The 22,474-nt window shown below is 39.3% G+C and overlaps 1 protein-coding gene across 7 annotated transcripts in view; it reads left to right on the top strand.

Moving 5' to 3' along the window:
* dlgap4b (discs, large (Drosophila) homolog-associated protein 4b) overlaps positions 1-22,474 on the top strand; it is a 116,592-nt gene that overhangs the window by 35,204 nt on the left and 58,914 nt on the right. The window lies entirely within an intron of this gene.

The following is a 22,474-nucleotide window of genomic DNA, read 5'->3' as shown; positions in this document are numbered from 1 at the left end:
TCTGGGTAAATGTGCCTATTATTAACCCATGAGTTCTATTTTAATAACCTCACTTCCAATTAACGGTTCCCTTAAAAACCTCTATGATATGAATGATGTAACCTAATTACTGTGACAGTGATGGATGCTTCAGTTTCTCATGTGTGATCTCATTTCAGTTAACATTTGAAGAAAAAAAGTATATTTAAATAGACATGCCAAGCCTCTATTAATATTGTTTTAATGTATTAAAGAAACATTTACTATTGTTAGCATGTAAGTGAGAAAAGGTCTCTGAAATGTCCAGATGATTACTATGAGGACCTAATGTAGGGCAACTGTGTATCTACAGATTATTAAACAATACTTAATACAAATAATAGGTTTATAATACAAGTAATTAATAGGTTTTAATCACTGTGGCGTGAAATGAAACATTCATTTCAGGTGCATCACCTGATCCTGTAACTTACATCAGATCCTTTGTATTCTTACATCCTCATTCTATATGGAATTAATATCAAAGTCCCAGATAAAGTTCTCATCTCAAGGTAATTTTTTCACCCAAGTAATTTATTTATAAGCTCTGTCTTATCTGCCACACTTGGAGACTTTTGTAGATTATCCCACCGTATGGCTGCTCTGCCTGTTATTTTTATCACCACCGAGGAGTGCAGTCATGGAAGACAGGTTATATTTTACATTGAAGTTTAAGCTTGGACTGTGTGTCACATCAAGGGCCTTCTTTTGCCTGAAAGATGACCGCAGCAATGTATCAATAAAGTAACAGAGCTGAGGTCATCTGTCCTTCTGTGATTCCCTGTGTGGGGGTCTTTTTCCTCACATACATGTGTTGCCGCTTTTGTCTTGATACCTGACTTAGTCTTTATCTTACCCCCACCCATGCATAATTCAACAGGGAGCTGTATTTCTGCCGCATGTAATGACAGCAAGTTGTCAAGGAAAGCACTATGACTTAACATCTGAGAGACAGTGACAGCAGGAGACATAGCCTGTCATTTTCACTGACTCCTTCACCCATGTGAATGTCTCTCCATGATGTCTCACTCCTGAAAAATGTTATCCCTTCCCATTCTGCACTTTTATGGGGTGCTTTCTGCACTCAGTTTCTCTCCTCTTTCCTCTTTTTATTGTTCTCTCCATTTTGCAAAGCCATCTGGTCCCCTGTCCTGAGCTCATGTCTGTCTATAATATCCTTGCTCTCTGAATCCATTTGACAAGATTAATAGACTGAACCTCAGTGAGCTGCTCATTTGGTAGGGATCGCTGGATGAGGAGATGAGCAGACAAGGAGGGTTTTTTCTCCTTTTTTCCCAATTTGATATCAAATAGTGTTCTGAGAGAGAAAAAACAACAACAAATCACTCTGATGTGAATTGAGGATGACAACATGATGCGTAAAATTTGACCCCATTTATCACCTTTGTGTCAGGCTAGGTCACAGACGCATTGAAACCACCCAGCTGGCAGCATCAGCTCACTGCCCTGAACTATATTCTGATTAAAATGCTGCCAGGTGGAAACCCACTTGATAAGCTGACTGGTTTGACATCAGCTATATTTTATTATCTGGATAGAGCAGGATATGGGTCAATATTCTTGATTATTTTATTTCACCTTACATTGCTTTGCATTACAGTATTATTAGGATCAAATATTGTCTACTAATATGATATCACTACACGATGACATGGCATTTCTGTACTGTGTATTAAACCACTGACATAAATGACATTGATCATCTAGGAAAAATTGGGTTATGGCATGGTGTGCAGACCGTACCCGGTGAGTGAAAATGAAACCAGCTGGGAGAGGAAAAAACAGTCACCTGAATGCTACTCTCCACCCCTCCAGCAAAGTCTTCTTTAGGCATCCCAACAACAGATCAGTGACCTTCATCTCACCTTCTCTCTAGCATCCTCCTCTGTCACACCAACCCTCTGCATGTCCTCCTTCAATACATCCACGAAGCAGTTGTTGTTAACCCAGGTCCTCATGGATCTAGTATGGAAACCAGATTTCTTATGACCCGCACGATTAATTTGGTGAATGATGCCCTTCCTGACATAACTCTTTATAAGAGTCACACATTTCGTTGCAACCAGATGCCCAACTCTGGCTGTATATAAAAGCAAGGTTGCTTGTTGTTGTTGTTGTTTAATCGCCGTCTCGATGCACCAAAGATGCTTTGAAGATTCCAACTGACTGCGAGTGGTCGCAGACCTGGTCCTCATCTTCAAAGCAACAAGATGTGAAGTAATTCCGGTTGTGCCCCAGTCTCCAACTTCTGTTTTCCCTAGTCTGACTGTGGCGTTTTACTTCTAAATCCAATCTAAAAGGCCCTTTGTGTACTATAGCGCCTGTGTACTGCCAAATAAAATGCCTCCAGTTTCTGGTGCTGTGCTTTGTGGGAGCAAGGCATTAGCATTCTACTCAAGTCCCCTTCTGACTTGAGTTGAATACAAAGATAACACAGACTCTTTCACAATGTAGTGATCAGTAATCCTGCTATCAGTGACAATAACACTGCATGCGTGCATCACTCAATGAAAAGTGGAAGCTTTAGTTGTACAGCACGGTACAGGCCTGGTTTTTTATGTTTAATTTAATTTTTAGCTCAAATCACAGAAACTTTTATAGAGGCTTATACACACTACTGAATAAGCACCACTTATGAGGTGTTTGACTTGATGCTTGCTTGGCTGGCATTAATTAGGCTTTTATCTTTTTTAAAATATGCGGTGATAATAGACAAACACTGTGCTTTTGAGAGTCAACTATGACTGCTTCTAATATATTTGAGTGTCATACACAACTGATTTAAAATATTCCTGTGGTTTCCAAAGGCTGTTTTTGTCCATCGTTATTCAGTCGTCCAGTCATGGGCTTAGGATGAACACCATTTTCTCTTTGCTCTTTGGTTCTTTTATTCTCACCAGTGTGGTAAAATGCATAAATTCTAACCAAAAGATTTATTGCATCACATTCACAGCAGATCCTTTCCTCGGGAAACCTCAATGAAAGTGTTTTTATCCATTTTCTGAGGTGCCAGCACCAACTGAATGTCACTTTTGAACCTCTGGAAGTCCTGAAGCACTCCATTCAGTGGGTGCCATCAACGGTTCATTCCTGTTTTACTTTTGGTTCCTCCCTCTTCACCTTCCTTGTCTGCTTTCACAACAGGGCTCTTTTTCCATTGTTATTCTGAATTTTCTACTATCCCTGACTTTAACCTGGTGACAGGTACTAGTTGGTAACCTGTCACCAGGTTAAAGAAAAGCGTTATCCTCTTCCTGTTTTGGTTGCAGAAATCAAGCCTTCATTTTTCCAAGAGATTTTGCACCCAGAATTGCACAGTGAGAGCTTATAGACAAACAGTCTGTATGCTGATAGTGTGTTTGCTCTACAGCCACTTATTTAATCAAATATACTTTATAATAATAAGCAAAAGCAAAAACCAGCAATGTGATGATTTAATGACGGTGTCAACGGTAACAATGTTTTTGTGTGTTTACAAGTCCAATCATAGTTTCAACCTTTCAGACACCTTGTGTTCTTTCTTTTTCTCTGCACGTCTCTCAGCCTCTTTTCATCTCCTCCACACTCGTGCTTCATTTTTTCAACAATCCAGTTTATGTTGCTAATTAACAAGACTGGCCTCAATTAAAGCAGTAATTGGACCGTATGGAAAAGTCAAAGTGAGAAACCTCACACTGATTCTTTGTTATCCTCCCCTGAAGATCTCTTATAGAGTGTAGCTTGTTTTAGCTGTGATTTAAACAGGAGCTAGAGTGACATTTGTTTGCTGGGCTCTTTAATTGGATAGAGGATGCATTTTTATAAGTAACACAACTAATGTCAAAACAAGTTATTCTAATTTAATTAAGACAACCGGATGACTCCCAAACTGATATAACTTGCTGTTTTTAAAATATTTGGTCAGCACTAGAAGAGACGAGAGAAGATTCCAGATTTCTTGACTCATCAGGCCCCATCTAATCTTAAAGACATCACAGTACCGTCTCATCCCAGTAGAGCGTTTCCCTCTGAGACTGCTGACTTACTTGTGGCTCTTAGGATATTTAAAAGTAGAATGGGAGGCAGAGCCTTCAGCTTTCAGGCCTGTCTTCTGTGGAACCAGCTCCCAGTTTGGATTAGGGAGGCGGATATCTCTACTTTTAAGATTAGGCTTAAAACTTTTCTTTTTGATAGTTTGGGCTGGATCCGGTGAACTGAACCTAGGATGCTGGGGGCTTCCCATGATGCACTGATTCTTCTTCATTCACCTGCATTCAGATGGCTGCCCCTCCCTGAGCCTGATCCATTTTTATAAGCCTTGTTTTGCCAGAGGTTTCTTACTATAAAAGGGAGTTTTTCTTTCCCACCCTCACCAAATGCTGCCTCGGGGGGTTGTTGGATGTGGTGATTTGGTGCTGTATAAATAAAATTGAATCCAATCGAATAAACTGAATGAAATTATAATAATGATGATGATGATGCACTGCTGCTGGATAAAGTAGATACAGTATTTACTAGGTCACATCTGTGAACTTCTTTCCCCGGCAAAAGCCATCACTCCTTCCACTGTTACCTTTGTAAATCCTTTTTTGTGGATGTTGATTTAATTATCCAAATCAGTAGCCATAGTATTTGTCTCTATATTTATCTCTACATTTACATATATCTTCAGCAGCAGATGGGCATCATTTCCCATTCTTTTGTCCTGTGTTGTATGTCACTGGAAACTCACTGTGTGGTTTTTGTAGTGACAAAGCTTTACTGCTCTGCTGGAGAGCAGCTCACTACAAAAACGTTTAACAGTAGGCTTCTCACCTCCACAGCCTTTCAGAGAGGCTTTTCTTCTTATTAACTATGAGAGATGGGCTATGCATGCAGTGGAGTTTGTTCTGTATAGTAATGGAGAGATGGAGACCGTGCAGTACATGTATCACTCTCATCCTGGAGAAGTGAACATAGGGACATCGTGGATATAGGCAACAATTAACAGTGTGAAGTGGTGAGCTTAAGATGTTTGCAGAAGGAGTGGTCATTAGAAAGCCATTGAGAATGTGAGATTAGGATGTTAGAAGTCAGATGGAGGAGGTGTTTTGGTATCCTAAACAGAAGGAGTGTGAATATGCAAATACATGCGGTCCCAAATGCCCCTGTGGAGCTTCCAGAAAAAAGCACTGGGCAGCTTCCTTGTATTAGTTTGGTTGAAGTGTCAGACTCTTTCTGCTCGTACTACTTTGACCCTGAGCATATTTCTTGTTGCTGTGGTGCTCTCCAGACATGAGGCTTGATATGTCCCTACCACAACTATTGAATTATAACTTGCATTTTATTTTTGTCATTTATCATCCCCTTGTAGATGATTGACAGCTTTCTTGTACTGTGTGATTTTTGACAGTTAGGGGCGAAAAAGGAACTGTTTTCTCCACAAAGAAGCGTATTCATGCCAGAAAGTGACAGCGGTCCTTGTACGTTGATCAAACTGAATTAGTAGATGTCTTCACTGAAACCTATTTGAGTCAAATCTATTTCAGACAGTTAGTAAAGTTATTTTTTTAAAATAAATCTGTGACAGTCACCATTGTAGTAGCTATAAATATCCATCCATCCACCCATTCACTTCCATTTATCTTTATCAGGGTTACCTTTCCTTGCTACCATAGGCCGAGAGGCAGGGTACACCCTGGGCAAGTCACCAATCTGCTGCAGGGCTAACACAGAGAGACAGACAACTATTCACACTCACATTCATACCTGTGGGCAATTTAGAATCACCAGCTAGAAATATTAGCTAGAAATATTTTGCTAAAAAATATCTCTGGTAAAACTTTACAAAACAGCCTGCGAATAAGGGGCATTGCAGGAAAGAATGAAACAAGTACACTGTAAGTACCCTGTACTTTTCCTGCATATTCCACGTGTACTTGTTTCATTGTTTCCTGCAAAAACCTGACTTGTTGGCAGCAAAATGTGCGTAAGTACAGGGTATTTGTGCCTTATTTGTGGATCTTGTTATAAAGTGTATCTTTGTTTCAACATCTACAACTATCTGCAATGCGTTTAGCGAATTTATATTTGGACTAAGATTTCACATGGGTCTGGTAACCTTAAAAATGGAGCAGAAGATCAAGATCATAACCCTGCAGCACGATAAGCAGTCCATTTTTCTTCACGAGAAATATTGAAGGACTGCACTGATTAAAAGTAACGTGTTAGTAATATTTCACATTGGATTAGCTTTTAAATTACTTCTCTCAACTCGTTGATACCAAAATATTGTGAGAAGACGAGCTGCTTTTCATGAAGTCCTGCAAGCTGTCATTGTCCGACTTTAATCACAAAATTTGTATTACAAGCGTCATCCACCATACACCCAATACAATTGACACTATTCATCTGGATGTCTTTATTATATATCACCCAAAAAGACTTTTACTAACCACTCATGTCAAAATTCATGCCTTTGTTTATCCATTTTCTCATCTTGATCAAAGGCTTTTATGAGAAGTTACTTTACCCATTTTTGCCAACTTGCCTATTGCAAAACTTTCTTTTTTTGAAGTAACAGCAGATGACATCTGAGATTTTTTGTTTAAATGCACAAGTGGCAGCAGTGGGCTTTTTTCTTTCACTGAAGGCATCGAAACTATAAATGAACACATATGGAATTATGTAGTGAACAAAAAAGTGAAATAACTCAAAACATGTTTTATATTTTAGATTCTTCCAAATCGCCACCCTTTGCTTTCATTACTGTTTTGCACACTCTTGGCATTCTCTCAATGAGCTTCATGAGGTAGTTGCCTAAAATGGTTTTCCAACAGTCTTGAAATTCAGTTCTTCAGTTCTTAAAGTAATGATGGACTGTCGTTACTTAGCTGATTGGTTCTTGCCATAATATGAATTCTAACAGTTGTCAAATAGGGCTGTCAGCTGTGTACCAACCTGCACAACACAACTGATGGTCCCAACCCTATCAAGAAGGCAAGAAATTGCAAAAATGAGCCCCAAAAAGGCACACCTGTGAAGTGAAAACCATTTGGGTGACTACATCATGAAGCTCATTGATAGAAGGCCGAGGGTTTGCAGCACTGTCAACAAAGCAAAGAGTGTCTAGTTTCAGGAATCTAAAATATAAACACCTTTTTTCTCTTTGCTACATATTTCCATATATCTTGCTTCATCTATTTGATGTCTTCAGTATTATCTACAATGTAGAAAGTAGTAAAAAATATATGTAGTAAAAGCATTAAATGAGAAGGTGTGTCAGAACCTTGGAGGGCTCTTGTGAAAACTATGTGTGTGTGCGTGTGTGTGTGTGTGTGTGTGCGTGTGTGTGTGTGTGTGTGTGTGTGCGTGTGTGTGTGTGTGTGTGTGTGAACTACACAAAGACATAGAGCTGTGGAAATAACACAGAAGATTTCTTTTTTGTTGTTGAATTGTTTGGTCTTGCAGTAGATGATAAAGTCATCAAGAATATGTTTTTCTAAGGTTTTTCAAGGTCTTACAATTAAAACACGGTCTCATTTTTCAACTCTCTTATTGCTGCATTTCAGCTTTGACAGTTCGATGGCTTTCTGAGGCAGGGGGGAAAGTCCTTCCTGAGTTCTGGCCAGAACCTGTCTGTCAGGTTTATGGTCCAGACTTGAGGTCATCTTTTGGCCAGTTTTGTGGAATATTAGTTCGTCCTATACTTCTGACTTAATCTCTGAAAAAATAAGTCATGCTAAGCAGCTCTGCATGCTTCTTTTTTAAAAATCTATATTTCATGCACATTTGTAGGCTGAGCTACCAGTTACCATATATAGCAATGTAATAACGTCTCAGCTATGGAAAGTTGTTCTCTTTTACTTACTTTTGGCATTTCTTTTATTGGAACATTAAATGGCGGTATGTAAGCCTGGCATTTTATATAGGAATGATTCTGAATCCATAGACAGATCCCTTGAACAAGACAGCAGAAGCAGCGATGCATTTTCCAAGTCTGGATCTGAAACAGTTCACTTCTGTGGAAGAAAAAAAAATGCTGTCTCATTCTTCCTAAACATGAACATAGAGGCAGTCTCTAGTCTGAGAATCTAACTGCATAAACCTTTTTAAGAGGCCATGCACTATTAATCCACTAGAAGGGGGAAAAGAAGGATTTATATTAAGCTCCAACAGCTGCCACACAGTGCTAACTTTAGCATTATCAACATGTCACTTCTGGGAAGCTTATTTAAATAATGAAGAGCCGGCTTGCACCATAAACTTATCACGAGTGCCCAGCTAATATTTTACTTTGCACCAGATTGAACTGCATTAATGCTCTTCTGCAAATATAATCAACAAACACATTTAGCAAGAGGACTGTGTGGCTGTGCTTTGGTTTCTGCTTTAAGGTTGTCTTCAAATAAAGACTAATGCATGCAAATGGAAAACAGACACTAGAGGGATGGGAGAAGACGAGATTAAGGCCACATCAACCGGATGCAGCGAGAGCTTTGGCATCATCAACACGTCGCTGCAGGATGTCAGAATGTCAAGCTATGTGCGAAGCTTTATTAAAACACTCCTGTCCAGATCATCCTACTAAGAGCTCATTTTTTTCCTCTTTGTGTCACACAGACACACACACAGACTGCATATTATGATATTGCCAGCTGCAGCCAGCTCTAACAGAGGGGGTTGCAGTACTGTATGCTCGCCATCTCAGTCACTCCCATGTTTCTCTTTCCACCTTTATCATTTGAAATCAACTATAATTATGTCATCATCCTCAGTGCTTCTCTCTCACACTTTGTTTTTCTCACTCTTTTTCTGCTAGTGTCTTCCCACCTTATGTAACTGCTTCCTCCATCTGTGATCAACCTGTCTTTTGCCTCGTGTCCCACCCCGTCAGTAAGCAGGCCCATTAGCATAGCATTCTTTGAGCCTTTCCTGAGATGTGACACGTGACCGTGTCTGGCTTAACATTTTAAACTACCACTGCAGGCAGAGATGGTTAGCTGAAAACGGTAAAAACATGGTGGATGATCAACAGAGCAGTAGATATTATTTTTAGCGTGTGTCTTGAGTGTGGCATTTCTTACTTGTTTGTTTGTTTTCCTCTTTTCTGAGCCACAATTGACCATGACCTCTGGAGGTCTGATGCGAGGGAGTGGAGGAGCACATCTGGTACTTGGATGTCTGTGTTTGTGTATGCTTCTGTGTGTGTTTGTGGATTGTGTGTAAGTTGAGCATCCCATCTGGCCCGGCGAAAAGAAAAAAAAGAACAGGACTGAAGCCTGGAGCAGACGGCAGGAGGGGGCTGTCACTCATGTCTGCGAAGATGCCCACATCTTTTTATCTTCCTTACAACAAGGAAAGTAAATAAAAAACAGCAAATAGCTGGATAACAGATTTTACACACACCATAAAGCCCTTTTTTTTTTAGTAAATCTTTTTATTGTGGGTTAGCTTCCACTCACGCTACAGTAATAGTGTAAGACATATCTAATGCTGCCAAATGCACCGTATAGGCCTGAGGCGGGTGTCCAACCCTGAAGAAAAGAATAGCAAAAATAGAATTGCCACAGAAACACACACAAACTTGCACTTAGGTTGACTCTGTGTCTTTGAGGCTGTAAATATCACAAAACTCTCACAAAGGTAAGCCTCTTTTTCTTCTTAGTCTCCTTATCTTCCAGACCATAGCTGAAAATATTAATTTGTCATAATTAAATACTTGTAGCTTATATTTTATTTTCAAAAGCCAGTGTGTTTGTTGCTTCAAGTGCTTTGGCCTTTAGGTTTTAGTCTATGAATATGCATCATTGTCACAGCAGCCTGTGAACTTGCATGCGTGTAGTTACACGCTCAGGAATGTGATGGCATTTAACGGTCCTAGAAGAGACTTCAGTTTAATGTCCATGTTAACACGACAGCTTTCGTCTTTGACTACGTTTATTATATTTCATTTGAATGCAAGTGGACAGACCAGTGAGTGTCCAATCACTTATTAACCAAGTGGCAGCAAAATGTTTGATGGTATGCCTGGCATGCCAGAGGCTAGCAAGCCTGAGGTCCTCTGGCTGACTGGTAGCAGTCTAGGAAATTGGCTGAGCCAGGAAGGGTGATAGATATGATTTTTAGTGCGTGCATAACAGCAGCTCCGAGATCCACTCCATGACACAAATGTATTAACAATAAAAAGTGATTTTGTTGACTTTTCACTATTTGACCTAATTTCTGCTCATATATATGAAAATTAGATTAATTAGTTTACAAGTTTAAAGCTGGATCCACACTGGAAGCGATTCACTCGTTGTACATCGATTTGAAGCTGCCTCCTGGTCACTGGTCACATTCCAGCCTCTGGTTGCCTAGGTGACCCTCTGATGCAGTGTTGTCAGGCTCATTTTACATCAAGGGCCCCATACAGACCACACTGATTGGCCTGAACCAATGAAACTCCTCTTTTTTGTTGGTGTAAAAATGTTTAACTACCCATTAAATTCCTGAGCTATCTCAATATAAGAAAAAGAAAAGTACATTTTCACCTCTCAGCTGTAAAAGGCTGACGGGGTATTGTCGTCACCCTGCTGGCCAGGCGGGCAGCAAGAACACCCAAGTTTGTAAATTTGATAACCATAGGTGCATCTACTATGTGAGGCCCAGGGGTAGCACTGGTGGCCCCCAGTATTATTCTGTACGATAAGCATGAAGGAAAGCATGAAATAAATGTTAAAGAATAGGTTCTGGGAAACATTGCCGAGATTGTCTGGTAATTATAAAGCAAAAAGGTAATTCACATATGTATTTTTATTTATTTATTTATTGTTATTGTTGATATTCTTTAAAAAAAAATCTGTCATTTAATTCTTCATTTGTTAGTTCAATACTGAGTGAGATGTTTCTTTAAGAAAAGCTGTAAAACATATGAAAACACATTTAAAAGTCCAAAATCTACAGATTTCTTCACATTCTCTAAAACTGTCCAGTGTACAGCTGAATCTAGTGAAGGCTGATTCTGGCTCCCTGGCTCTGTGTTTGACACCCCTGCTCTTACTAGCAGGTCTTATGTCAACCAATTCGTTGCTCGCCTGAAAGTTTATCGTGGTTCCTGCCCACCATCACCAGTGGTTATCAACAAATATCATTTACTTTTTATAGTCTCCGGTTCAACCGTTGCTGCAAAACACTTCCAGTGTTTACGCGATTTAAAGCTGGATGGGAAAGCAGTGCTTTTTACCCATCTAAAAAATGTAATATTAAGAAAGAAACCACATTCCCTCCAACTGCTTGATAGTCTTTTGGCGCAGAAGGAGTGTGGTTTGACGGATGTGAGTCATTGGGCTGTTTAGATTGAGCACCACATGGTCAGGGTCTAGCTGGACAGAATGCTGAGGAAAAATAACAGATGTAGCTAAACGCTTTAAATGGTTTGGATTTAGTGTGAATTTGTATTCTCTGATTTTCAGCTTCACTGAAGTCCAAATATAACAATGTTAACAAAGAAAAGAGCTGACACATTTGCACACGCTCAGTGCTATTTTCAGTCCACCGTCAAATTTATTTGAGGATGAGATCTCGCTCAGACTTTGTTGTGATTCGCTCTTAATCTTTGGATTTCATTCGGTGACAGCCATTGTGAACGTGGACCTGATCAGCGTGGGTGCCAGGATGAGACACTTCCCTGCATTCTACAGTCACCCCACCCACCCCCACCAGAGATACACTGTGTACTTGGCACAGGAAGTGGTGCTATCACATTCTGTGTGACAGCCACACAGTCATATTAAATGTGAGAGGAGGACAAGCAGTCTGGGAAATATGAGTCAAGTGCTTTTTTTAAGTAAAAAAAAAAGCTTTGCAGAAGTCATCACATCAAGGTTGAAAGAAAGAAGAAAGGTGAGCTTACCATAGCTTACATACAATCTTCAACTACTTATGTATGCATGTTTATATCTGATTTTATTTTTGTTTTGTTCTTCTCCCATTCAGTCCCTGCTATGTCCTTGCCTTTGGTTCCAGAAAGCATTTTTCCCAGTGCATGAAGCTGTTGAACAAATGTCTAAGTCAAACTGAGCTGACAGGTCAACTGAAACCCAACGTTCTTTGACAAATATGGACACTACTACCAAAGTGCAGCGCTTTTCTTTTTCTTTCTTCTCTTTTTTTTCTAAAGTTTCTTGTACCAAAACTTTCATAGTGAGTGAGGGCTGCAGTGCTCTCTTTGAGTGATAGTTGAGTTGATTTATTTAATGTCGAAATCCATAAAAAGGGGTAGAAGCACTGATGTACTAAATAGAGCAATGTGCATTTGGGACAAGGAAGTGGGGCACAAATTAGGTGACACGCACTACAAGTTGATATTGAAGCTCTTACACTAATAAATAATTTAAGCAAGTCAGTGTGTAGAAGGGCAGTCTCATATATCAGTCTCATATATATACATATATATATATATATATATATGTTAGCGCTGTCAATAGATAAAAAAAATTAACTAATTAATCGCAATTACTTGATCAATAGCCTGCTTGCAATTACATTTTTTTTACTTTATATTTAAGCTTGTAACAAACATTTATGCAATAGTAAATGCAGAATAAACACAAAGAATGTGTGCTTAACTTCAAAGAGAATTTGAATAGTTTTCTTCAATCTTTTAAAACAGGTTCTCTCCTGTGAAATACAACTTTTTAAAAACATATAGACTAATAGGTAAGTATACACTAATATATAATATATGTTAGTGCTGTCAAACAATTAAAATATTTAATCAGATTCATCACTGGGTTACTGTGGATTAATTTTGATTAATTACGATTAAATAACATTTATTTTTATTCTCTATTAATCGCATTTCATTTTGCATGAGCAAACAGACTCGAGAAAAAAGGGAAAATAAACATGTTTATAGAACATCTTGAACATTCATGTTAACAAAAAACTTTGTAAACATTTATCCACTCTCTCTCTGTCACTCTTGGGGAGGCACTTCAAGTCCTTGAAACAAGGAACCAAAGCTATGTAAAGCGTGTGTTCTCAATGATATTAATAGGTCTGCAGTTTGTTGCAATCCACTTGGAAATGTTGCCAATTGATATGTCCGAGGTAGACTTACTGAGTCCCCGATGCTCCGTGAGTGGTTTGTCGCAAGCTGGGTGATGCGTTAGCCAAAGTCCTAGCAACATCCCAGACTAACGTATGCTTCACGTCAACGTGATATTTTAAGCTGGAAGTACTCTGCATGTATATTAGTCCTGTCAGCGTTAATCTCGTTAAAAGGACGTTAACGCCATTACCGCATTAACGCGGCAAATCTCCGTTAGCGAGTTAGCGCAATTAGCTTGTTAACACGTTAGCGCCGTGCAGCCCCACGCACGGGGTGATCCGCGCAAACTCGCTAACGGAGATTTGCCGCGATTTGCATTAACGTCATTTTAACGAGATTAACACTGACAGCACTAATATATATATATGGTCATAGTCACTACAGTGGACAGCTAGTCAAAGGCTGTTTGCTAGTCAAAGGCTGGTCGTTTAATGTTACTATAGATGTATGACGTGTTTCATTGTAATTATTGTTATTTAACCCTGTCATGCATGAATTATGACAACCTCAATCAGGATTTTTTTAGCATCTTTATTCATCTTTTCATTTTTATTCATCTTTTCATGCCTAAAGATGAATAAAAATCCTGATTGAGGTTGTCACAATTCATGCATGCAAGGGTTAATAACATAAAAATAACATTGATAAAAAATATAATGCAATCACACAAACTATTGCAAACTTGACTAAAGATTTCTAATAACATCAACGTCAAAGTTTCATCAACTAAAGACGGTGAGCAGGCACCGTGTTTAAACTGACAGCTCTGTGCAAGAAACTGTGACACATATTGGGTCTATGAAGTAACTATGAGTACCTGAAAAAGACTGTAATCATTATGCTTCTCCATGTTTTTCCTGTCTCCCCCTGCTTGAATATACCAGTAATTACAAACAGGAATGTGTTTCAAACCGTTAAGCTAATCACAAGGATTGATTCAAGAAGATGTGTTTTCTTCAAACTTCAGTTGTCAAGATCAAACTGCTGTTGGAGCAATGTGTTACTGCAGAGCAACATATGCACTACCTACGATGCAAATGAAGACAGTATTCAGGCTTTGCACTAACAATGTTTGCTGCAAATAATTACATTGTTAAAGGTGTGCAGCAAATCTTGCAGGCTATTTGTCTTAAAAACCTCTAAAAAACTGAGTAGGATATTTAATGTACATGCCAAGTTGAATATTTAATTGAAGGATTTAGTTAAATAGTGGACATATGTGATTAAAAAAACCTCTGTCTTATTTACAAGTCCATCCATTTAATAGTTAAAAACAGAGCAAGAATGAACCGAGTGTCTGTCTACACTCGCCTCCTCCTCTTAGCTGCTATAGCAAAGACGTAAGCTTCTCAATTAGCTTGGGATTGGTTTGAGTGAGACAGGCTCATGTAATATGTCAAAGTGGTTAAGCCCCTGGGCATCTTTAAAGAGCTTTCAGCAGCCACGCAGGGAGAAAGACAGGAAAGAGGGCAGCTGGGGATGAAAGGATAGAAAGGAGTTCAGAACAACAGAGAGTGGAGGAGGCCTTTTTTAAGCACAACCAGGGGATGGAAAGTTGAAAGTAAGATATCATCAGGTTAAAGTGAAATACTGTAGCAATTAAGAAGCAGACGGACAGATTTTAAAAGGAGAAAGAGGAGGAAGTCTGCAATCTCACACCAGCGAACAGAGAGCTTGGAGTCAGACATGACTAAGCTTTATTTCTGTGGATTTGTCCGTGCTGAGCACCTCTAAAGCCTCTGGCAGTGACACACTTATGTTTCCACTCTTCAAAGGAATCTCCCGATGCCTCTGTGATTTACATTAAAAAGCACTAATAAAGTCTGTGTAGTAATAGGTGACATATTCAGTTCTACTTAGCATTTTTAATGTGTTGCGTTAAGTCTTGGTGGGCGGCGATAAAGAAACCAATCCTGTCAGGTCTGACATGCTGCCTGTGTAGTGGAGGAGGACGCGTCAAAACGCTTCAGTCTGCCCCAAAGGCTGGACCACACTGAAAGGCTGGCACAGCTCTCTCAGAGCAGGGGTCATTCTGCTTATTTCTACCTTGCTGAATGCTTCTTCTACCCCTGGTAATGATGTTCTTCTCACCTGTGAATTGTCAGGCTGACCATGACCTGTAGTAGTTTATTAATGAACCAGCAGGATCAGAGCAGTATACAAAGTCATACTCCTCTTGAATCGGTGTAATAATAGCCTCATTAGGAGAAAACATTTGATTGTGACAGTGAGTCACCTATTGACATCCCGACTTACAGACTGTCAAAACTGCTTCAGAAAAACAAGGATTCTGTGCAGCTCTGCTGTCATTAAACAAACATTAAGTGAGGATCTGTGCTGATAAATGGCAGCACTCAGGCAAAGCACCAATTGTCCTGGTCAATCTTTTTTTTATTTTTTTTTTAATCCAGGTGCCACTGGATTATATTGTGACAGGATAGCATGGTTGTTAGTCATAGTTTCACGGCTCAACTTACGATATGAAGTGGAAAATTAAAGGACAGCCTCAAGCAGGATCAGACCTATTTATTCCCACCACTGGAACAGTTTTTCTTTCTTTTTATTTATTTATTTGTTTGTTTATTTTTCTGAGAGAAGGAAATCTGTATGAATAAGAAAACTGTCTGAAGTTCCCTCAAGATATTAAGTGTTATTTACAGAATGCTCATCATTCGTTGAGGTTATTGCTCCATAAATGAAGTATTACAGTTGTGTGTGTGTGCACGCGTGTTTGTGTGTGTGTGTGTGTGTGTGTGTGTGTGTGTGTGTGTGTGTGTGTGTGTGTGTGTGTGTGAGAGAGAGAGAGAGAGAGAGAGTGAGAGTCTCCTCCTATGCATATTAACACATGCACAGTAGCCAAAGAAATATTGAACTCAGACTGTGTAGTGATGTGTAAAGTGCAGTAGATTAGATTTAAAAGCCAAAGCATAACTAATTCAAAATTATATAACATGTATTTTAATGTACAGCAAATAAAAATTTATTTATCTTGAGATGTAATACTTCCATGTGTCTTTTCATGATTCCTAATCTGTTTAGTGTTATGTAACCAGTTAAAACTGATCATACTCTTTGTATTTAATATTTCCAAATACTTCAGTAGTAGTATTTGGAAAAAGTGAACATGTGTTAGTGAGAAAGTAGTGTTTGACAATGGTATTGGAGAAGGTGGAGTAACTGGGTGAGACAGGGAGTATGAAAGACACACACGCACATATTCATCTCTTGCCCACCGATGCCTTCTTGTTCCAGTAGCCCACTTCTCGTCAGGGTGCCCTGGTTCCTCAACACCTGATGTGAACCTTGTTGATCCGGGCGATGTCCGAGCCGACATGCCTTAATGTTTATCTGTCTCGCTCATGTCTGCGGTAGGCTTGCTTAGCATGGGGCATCTAGCCTTAGGACCCTTACTGGATACAGAATTGAACTTGCGATCCTCCGCTCCAAAGGCGTGTAGTCTAACCACTACGCTATCCAGCTGCTATCCATTATGCTATCCGTCTGTATCTAGATCCTGTGGGACTTCCAGATACAGACAGAGAAAATGGTGGTGGCTAACCAATCAGACATAGTGGTGGTAGACAAATAGAAGAAGACGGCCGTAGTGATAGATGTAGCGGTTCCAAATGACAGCAACATCAGAAAGAAGGAACACGAAAAGCTCGAGAAATACCAAGGACTCAGAGAAGAGCTCGAGAAAATGTGGAGGGTGGAGGTAACAGTGGTCCCAGTGGTAATCGGAGCACTAGGTGCAGTGACTCCCAAACTAGGCGAGTGGCTCCAGCAGATCCCGGGAACAACAGCAGAGATCTCTGTCCAGAAGAGCGCAGTCCTGGGAACAGCTAGTTAAAATAATGGACACAGCTAGGAGCAGCTCTGGTAGAAGGATAGACCACCCGCAGGGGTGAGCAGGGGATTTTTTTTTATTTATATATATATATATATATATATATATATATATATATATATATATATATATACATAGTAGAGTATTAGTGTGCTGTGACTTTGTGACCAAGCAGAGATGATTGATCCCCCAATACACACTCACAAAAACATTTTCCTCCAGTGTTTACCTATTTAGCAAGATAAAATTAATGAGATTGTGCTCACTACTATTACTGTTGTGAAACTATTACAATTAGCTGAAAATGACAAGTGGTGTAAAAATTCTTCAAACTATTCCTTTAGGAAAAGAAGCAAGAAAACACTGTGAAAATACCTCAGCACACATAAAACTGTGTTATTCGAAAATCATGCATAAAGCATCAAAAGTTAAAAATAATTATTCTGCAGAAAATGTTCCCCATCAGTATTAAATGGATTAAAGTTGCTGCTGCACATGTTTAGCATTCATCTCATTTTATCGTCTTATTTCTAATAATTTTTAATAAATACTAAAATTCTTTTTAATGTCCAGCATCACACTTTGTAAATTATAGATTTATAGTGGCTGTCATTTAAGGACCATGTATGGATTTGTTTTGGAGACTGTTTTAGTCTCTAAAGCTCTTAAGGCCAAGCTATTGTTGCTCCCTTGTTGGTTAAGTTTTCTATACTGTGAGGGCTTGATTTTCATTTTCTCACACCTCTATGTCAAGAATAAGAATCTGACCTTTTATATGTACTGTGAATAACAACAGTCAACCATCATAATGGTGTTTCTTGTGATATTACTATAATCTGTTTTTTGTTTTTATTTGGAACCCCCCTCTACACTGTTGTAGAAAGCTGAGGAAGTATATCAGCACGTCACTGCTGTTTTCAGGAGACCCCTGGGACTGTGTCACAGATGTGGAAATAGAGATCTGGGGCACTGTTTGATTCAGCTTAGACTTCTTCACTTAGAGAAACTATGATTAAACACACACCGTCACCACGTTGATGGCTGATTACAATATTGCTTGAAACCTGAAGGTTGACTGTTGTCATTTACCTTTTCCTTCGAGATAGTTCACGACCATACAGCAGCCTTTGAGCGTGTCAGTTATTGTGCCAGGTACTAAACTCTCTCAGACTCTGGTAAATTAGAACAAGAAGGTGCAATTGTGTGTAATCGCATAAATAGGATCACTTTGCAGTACATCTTGTGTCAGTTGCTTTGGTTTCTGTTTAGTTGAAATCTCCCACTTTCATGCATTAGTTTTACTTCTGGTCTGTTTTGTGCACTAACATAACTAATTATCTAAATAGTCTTCCTATTATATATAAAATACAGGCAGCTTGTTTTTTCCTGATCCTGTTTTCCTTCTGAAAGGCAGTCTTATCAGTATCCTGGACTGTACAGCAAAGTAGAGTCTATTCCTTGTGCTTTTTTTGCTAGTTTTCCATCTGTTTCTAGTAATGTCTTCTGTCCTATTTTTTTTTTCTTCTCGAGTTCAGTGGGGTTCGTATATAATATATAACAGAAGTGTAAGAAATGTCGGAGTTTTAATATCTGCTGATTTATTTCCTATTATGTTCCTATATTTATTTTTCTGTATATTTATTTCTGTTATATTTATTGATCTTTCTTCATGGAACAAGTTTTCTGTAACTTCTTCCATGGATAGTTTAATAAATCAACCACCCACTCTCGTCTGCACACATGGTAGTGATACTGCCTTACATTTGCAGGCAGCAAAGTGAGAAAGTTGGAGGGAAAAATGTTACATTAGTCACACACAAAGAACAGAGCCATCTGTACATCTGTATGCAGCACATATCTCTTTTTTATAACTCCGCTTGCAGTGATTGCTGGAAAAGTGCTACCAACTCTGTACAGTCACTGCATTCAATAAACCAATCACATAATTCCACAGATCCAATTTTAGGTTACTGATTACGTTCCAAAAGTTTACTGTAATTTTCCCCTGTGACTGGCATTTCATTTCTAATCACAGCATTTTCCTCTTTCCCTTTTTTTAAAATTAATTAATTTAACAATAACCTTTTCTGCAGATGTTAACAGATGACTGTTGAGTAATAGCAGCTACTAATCATTTCCAAGCCGTAAAATAATCCAAATAAACTGATTGTGGTTATTTCCTGTATGAAGAAATCTAAATATTCGTGGAGGAACACCTGCAGCATAGTTTGCGCACCATCCTGTTGCTGCTGACACGAAGCAGATGTTTGTGCTAGTTCTCAAAGACTGACCAGATGTCTACTTCATGCTCATCTTTATTTGGAGGAAAAACAACAAAGCAGACTTCAGGGCACACATGGACCATTTAGACACTATTACTCAGAGGGAAATCTTATTGAAGCCATTCTGTGTTTAGCCTAGATTCCTCTCCGTGCCCTTCTGTCCCACTTTCTTCACTTAAAGTGGTTTACTGAAGCTACTTATTCTTTGGCATAATCACTGTGAAAATGGGAGGATAAATGTAATTGGATTGTTTATGAAATATTGAGGAAAAACGACTTTTTAAACTGCCAGATTTATTTGCGACTATGCATGCTTTCTGTTCCAGGCATCTAAGTGAAGTGACCTCAGAGCTGTTGCCTGGTACTGACACATGGCAGGCTTCTGAAATGGCCATGCATATATTCAGAAGCTAATCTTAGAAATGTTAAAATTCCATCCTGCCTGCAGTGATTTCTTTGGCATCGGTAGCCGTTACGGCATGTGGCTAGCAAACCCCTTCAAATCACCACCACTAGGAAAATGAAAAGAGTGTTAATGCTCAGTTTAAAATAAAAACCTTTAATACAGGTGAGCTACTCTGTTGCTGCAAGCTAATATAAATGTTAGAAACAGCATTAATAAAAGCTGATGAACACACATGCTGCACTCCTGCTGTCTTGCTGTCTTAACATGCTGTTGTTCCAGCTCAGTAAATGCAGCACTCTTCTGTCAGTCTGAGTGGTCTTTCTTTATCTGTGAGCTTCCCATGGGCTTTTACAGTAGGCCAGCCTGTTCTTGTCCTACTTTCCAGCGTTCCCGTCCTCCCTCCTTGTTGTCTGCTGAATATGACGTGCTTGCTCTCCTTTCGCTGACCTCTCTGAGGTATCAAACATAAGCGCCGGTAGCTGTAAAGATATAGGGTGGCTAGGTATGCGTCCATCCATCTTGTTTGCCTCTGTGAAATTCAATTCTCTCCTCTTGTGCACGCATCTCCACAGACACTCATCCATCTTTTGCTTCCCATAAATCTGTGCCGCCTTGCCAGGAGGTGCGACCACGTCATTTGTTTCAGTTAGGGCTTTATCCCTCCCCCCTCCCTACTTTTTTCTGTACTCCATTCTCTCTCTTTAAATAGCCAAGCCACTGGCCTGTAGCTCACAAAGGGCCCGGTGACGCTATGTCCATTGTAACAACATCACACTGGCAGGAAAAGAATGAGGTTTGAGCTTTTGCCGTCAGCAGCTGCTCTAAACCAATAAACAGGATGTTAAATTGAGAATCAAGGCCATAGCCAGGTTGTTGGCAGTACCTTTGGCCATAATCCAAGAAGCAGTAATAGCATCATTGGTAATGCTATAGGTATCAACGGGCTGTAATTGAATGTGGCTTATTAAGTTACACATATGAATCTATGTCTCCCACCCTGGCTTGGAAGGCGCCTCCTGTGGTTTACCCCACAATAAAGACAGCAGAGAGTTTAATAAATGCTACCGCAATTTAATGGTGGGTAACTGCAAGAATAATGGAAAATATCTGGTGTCACGTTGCATCATTATTTTCAGTGATATAATAGCATCCACACATTGTTTTATATACTGAATCACTGCATGTCTCTCTGCTGTTTTTATTGCATACTCCTCAAACTGCATCAGAAACAATCTTGTTATCAGTAGCACCGCACACTCACACACAGCGGTCGGTCTGATGTGAATACTTGTTAACCTGAGGCGCACGCACCATTATGCACATTGCCATTCAGCAACCTTGCTGAGAGGCAGAGCGGGCACATTGTTCTCTTGTAGCTTCTCTGACAAGAATTTGCCTTGGTTGTTTACAGAGTTTGGCTGTAAGCTGTTACCTGTTGTTGCACTGCTGTACTTGCCAACAAGGTTACTTAATGTCTTAAGCATGACATACAGTAGCTGTCACTGTGTCTGTCAGCCTCCACCTTTGTGTTGCTCATACTAAAGTACCTCCAGGAATAGTGCTATTGCTCTGTCGGTCCATCAGTCCACCTCTGTGGTTCAGCTTAAACATCGGGATCCATTTATTCTGAGCAGGAGCCTTGCGTTTCCTCTGGCAGTGTATGTCAAAAGGTGTTTGATTTTAAACCAAGTACTGAATGGATTGCCATCACAATCATCAACATTTTGTATGCTGTGTTGCTATGTTAACATTTAACTTTTTCATTTTCATTCAGTGCAACCATCAAATTAAAATGACACTAATGACATTTCCACTGCAGGGTGGATTTCTGGCTAAGAATAGGACCTTGAGCATGATCAGTCAGCTACAGTGTGTCCGTCTAACCACATTTGACAGAAATCTGTGCGGTTTTCTGTTGTTTTTCATTTTTACTGCGTGGATTACAAGTAAGAAGCAGAATGAAATAATACAAAAAGTGCAGGATCATGTTTGCCAAACAGAGAAGGTCCAAAAATCAGTATTATACTTTCCCTTTGTTGTTAAAATGAACATCTGTACAATTGATTGCACTCATTCTTTTAAATAATAGTGTGAGATGGTTGGTTTTCCATTTCCTGGTCTAAAACATCTGCTAATGGGTCACAGTTCACACTTGTGTTAGTTTCAGTAGAAACATTTTTTTTCTAGAGACGAGAAGGAAAAGGGGGAATTAATTAGAAAAACACTGAGTGCATGCAAACATCTGCTATGCTCTTGTTAGTGTTTATGAGCCATGTTTTTCCATTTGGTTATGAATCATGTGATGCTATCGGTAAAGGTGTGTAGGCTCGTGAGCAAATGTCAGATTGCATGTTTCTAGGTTATATTTGTATAATGCATTTTGGAAGAGGTATGTGGTGCTATATCTCATGAGGTGTTGTACTTAAATAGACACAGGTCAGCAGTAAGGGTATTCCATTTTCTACAGAGTTGTCTGGAAGAAAAATGTATTTTTAATGAAAGAATGTTTGCATGACTTGTGACAAATTGGTTCAATATTTATTTTGGCTCTATCTGATAGAGTCTGTTGGAGTTTGTGATCAGGTTCACTTCTCTGCTTGAAGTAATAAACTCAGGATCTGCCACTGTAGCTGTGGAAAGAGGTGGGGGAGTTGCAAAACGCAGCTAGCAAAGTAAAAGGACTCCTCACTGTGTCAGGTTGTTTCCCAAACGTCTCAGATCCTTAAAACTGACAGGAAGGGTTCATACGGCTTCACTCTAGATGTGAAAACTGGAATCCTATGAGTGATAGCTTTCAGTTTTAACTAACTAACTTTTGCAGCCATTTGTGGAATAAATACAGATGA

Source organism: Perissodus microlepis, chromosome 5 (assembly GCF_051167445.1).
Source record: "Perissodus microlepis isolate ML-2025 ecotype Zambia chromosome 5, ASM5116744v1, whole genome shotgun sequence".
Classification (NCBI taxonomy): Eukaryota; Metazoa; Chordata; class Actinopteri; order Cichliformes; family Cichlidae; genus Perissodus; species Perissodus microlepis.
The sequence above is the reverse complement of the archived record's forward strand: the minus strand, read 5'-3'. Positions and strand labels throughout refer to the sequence as shown.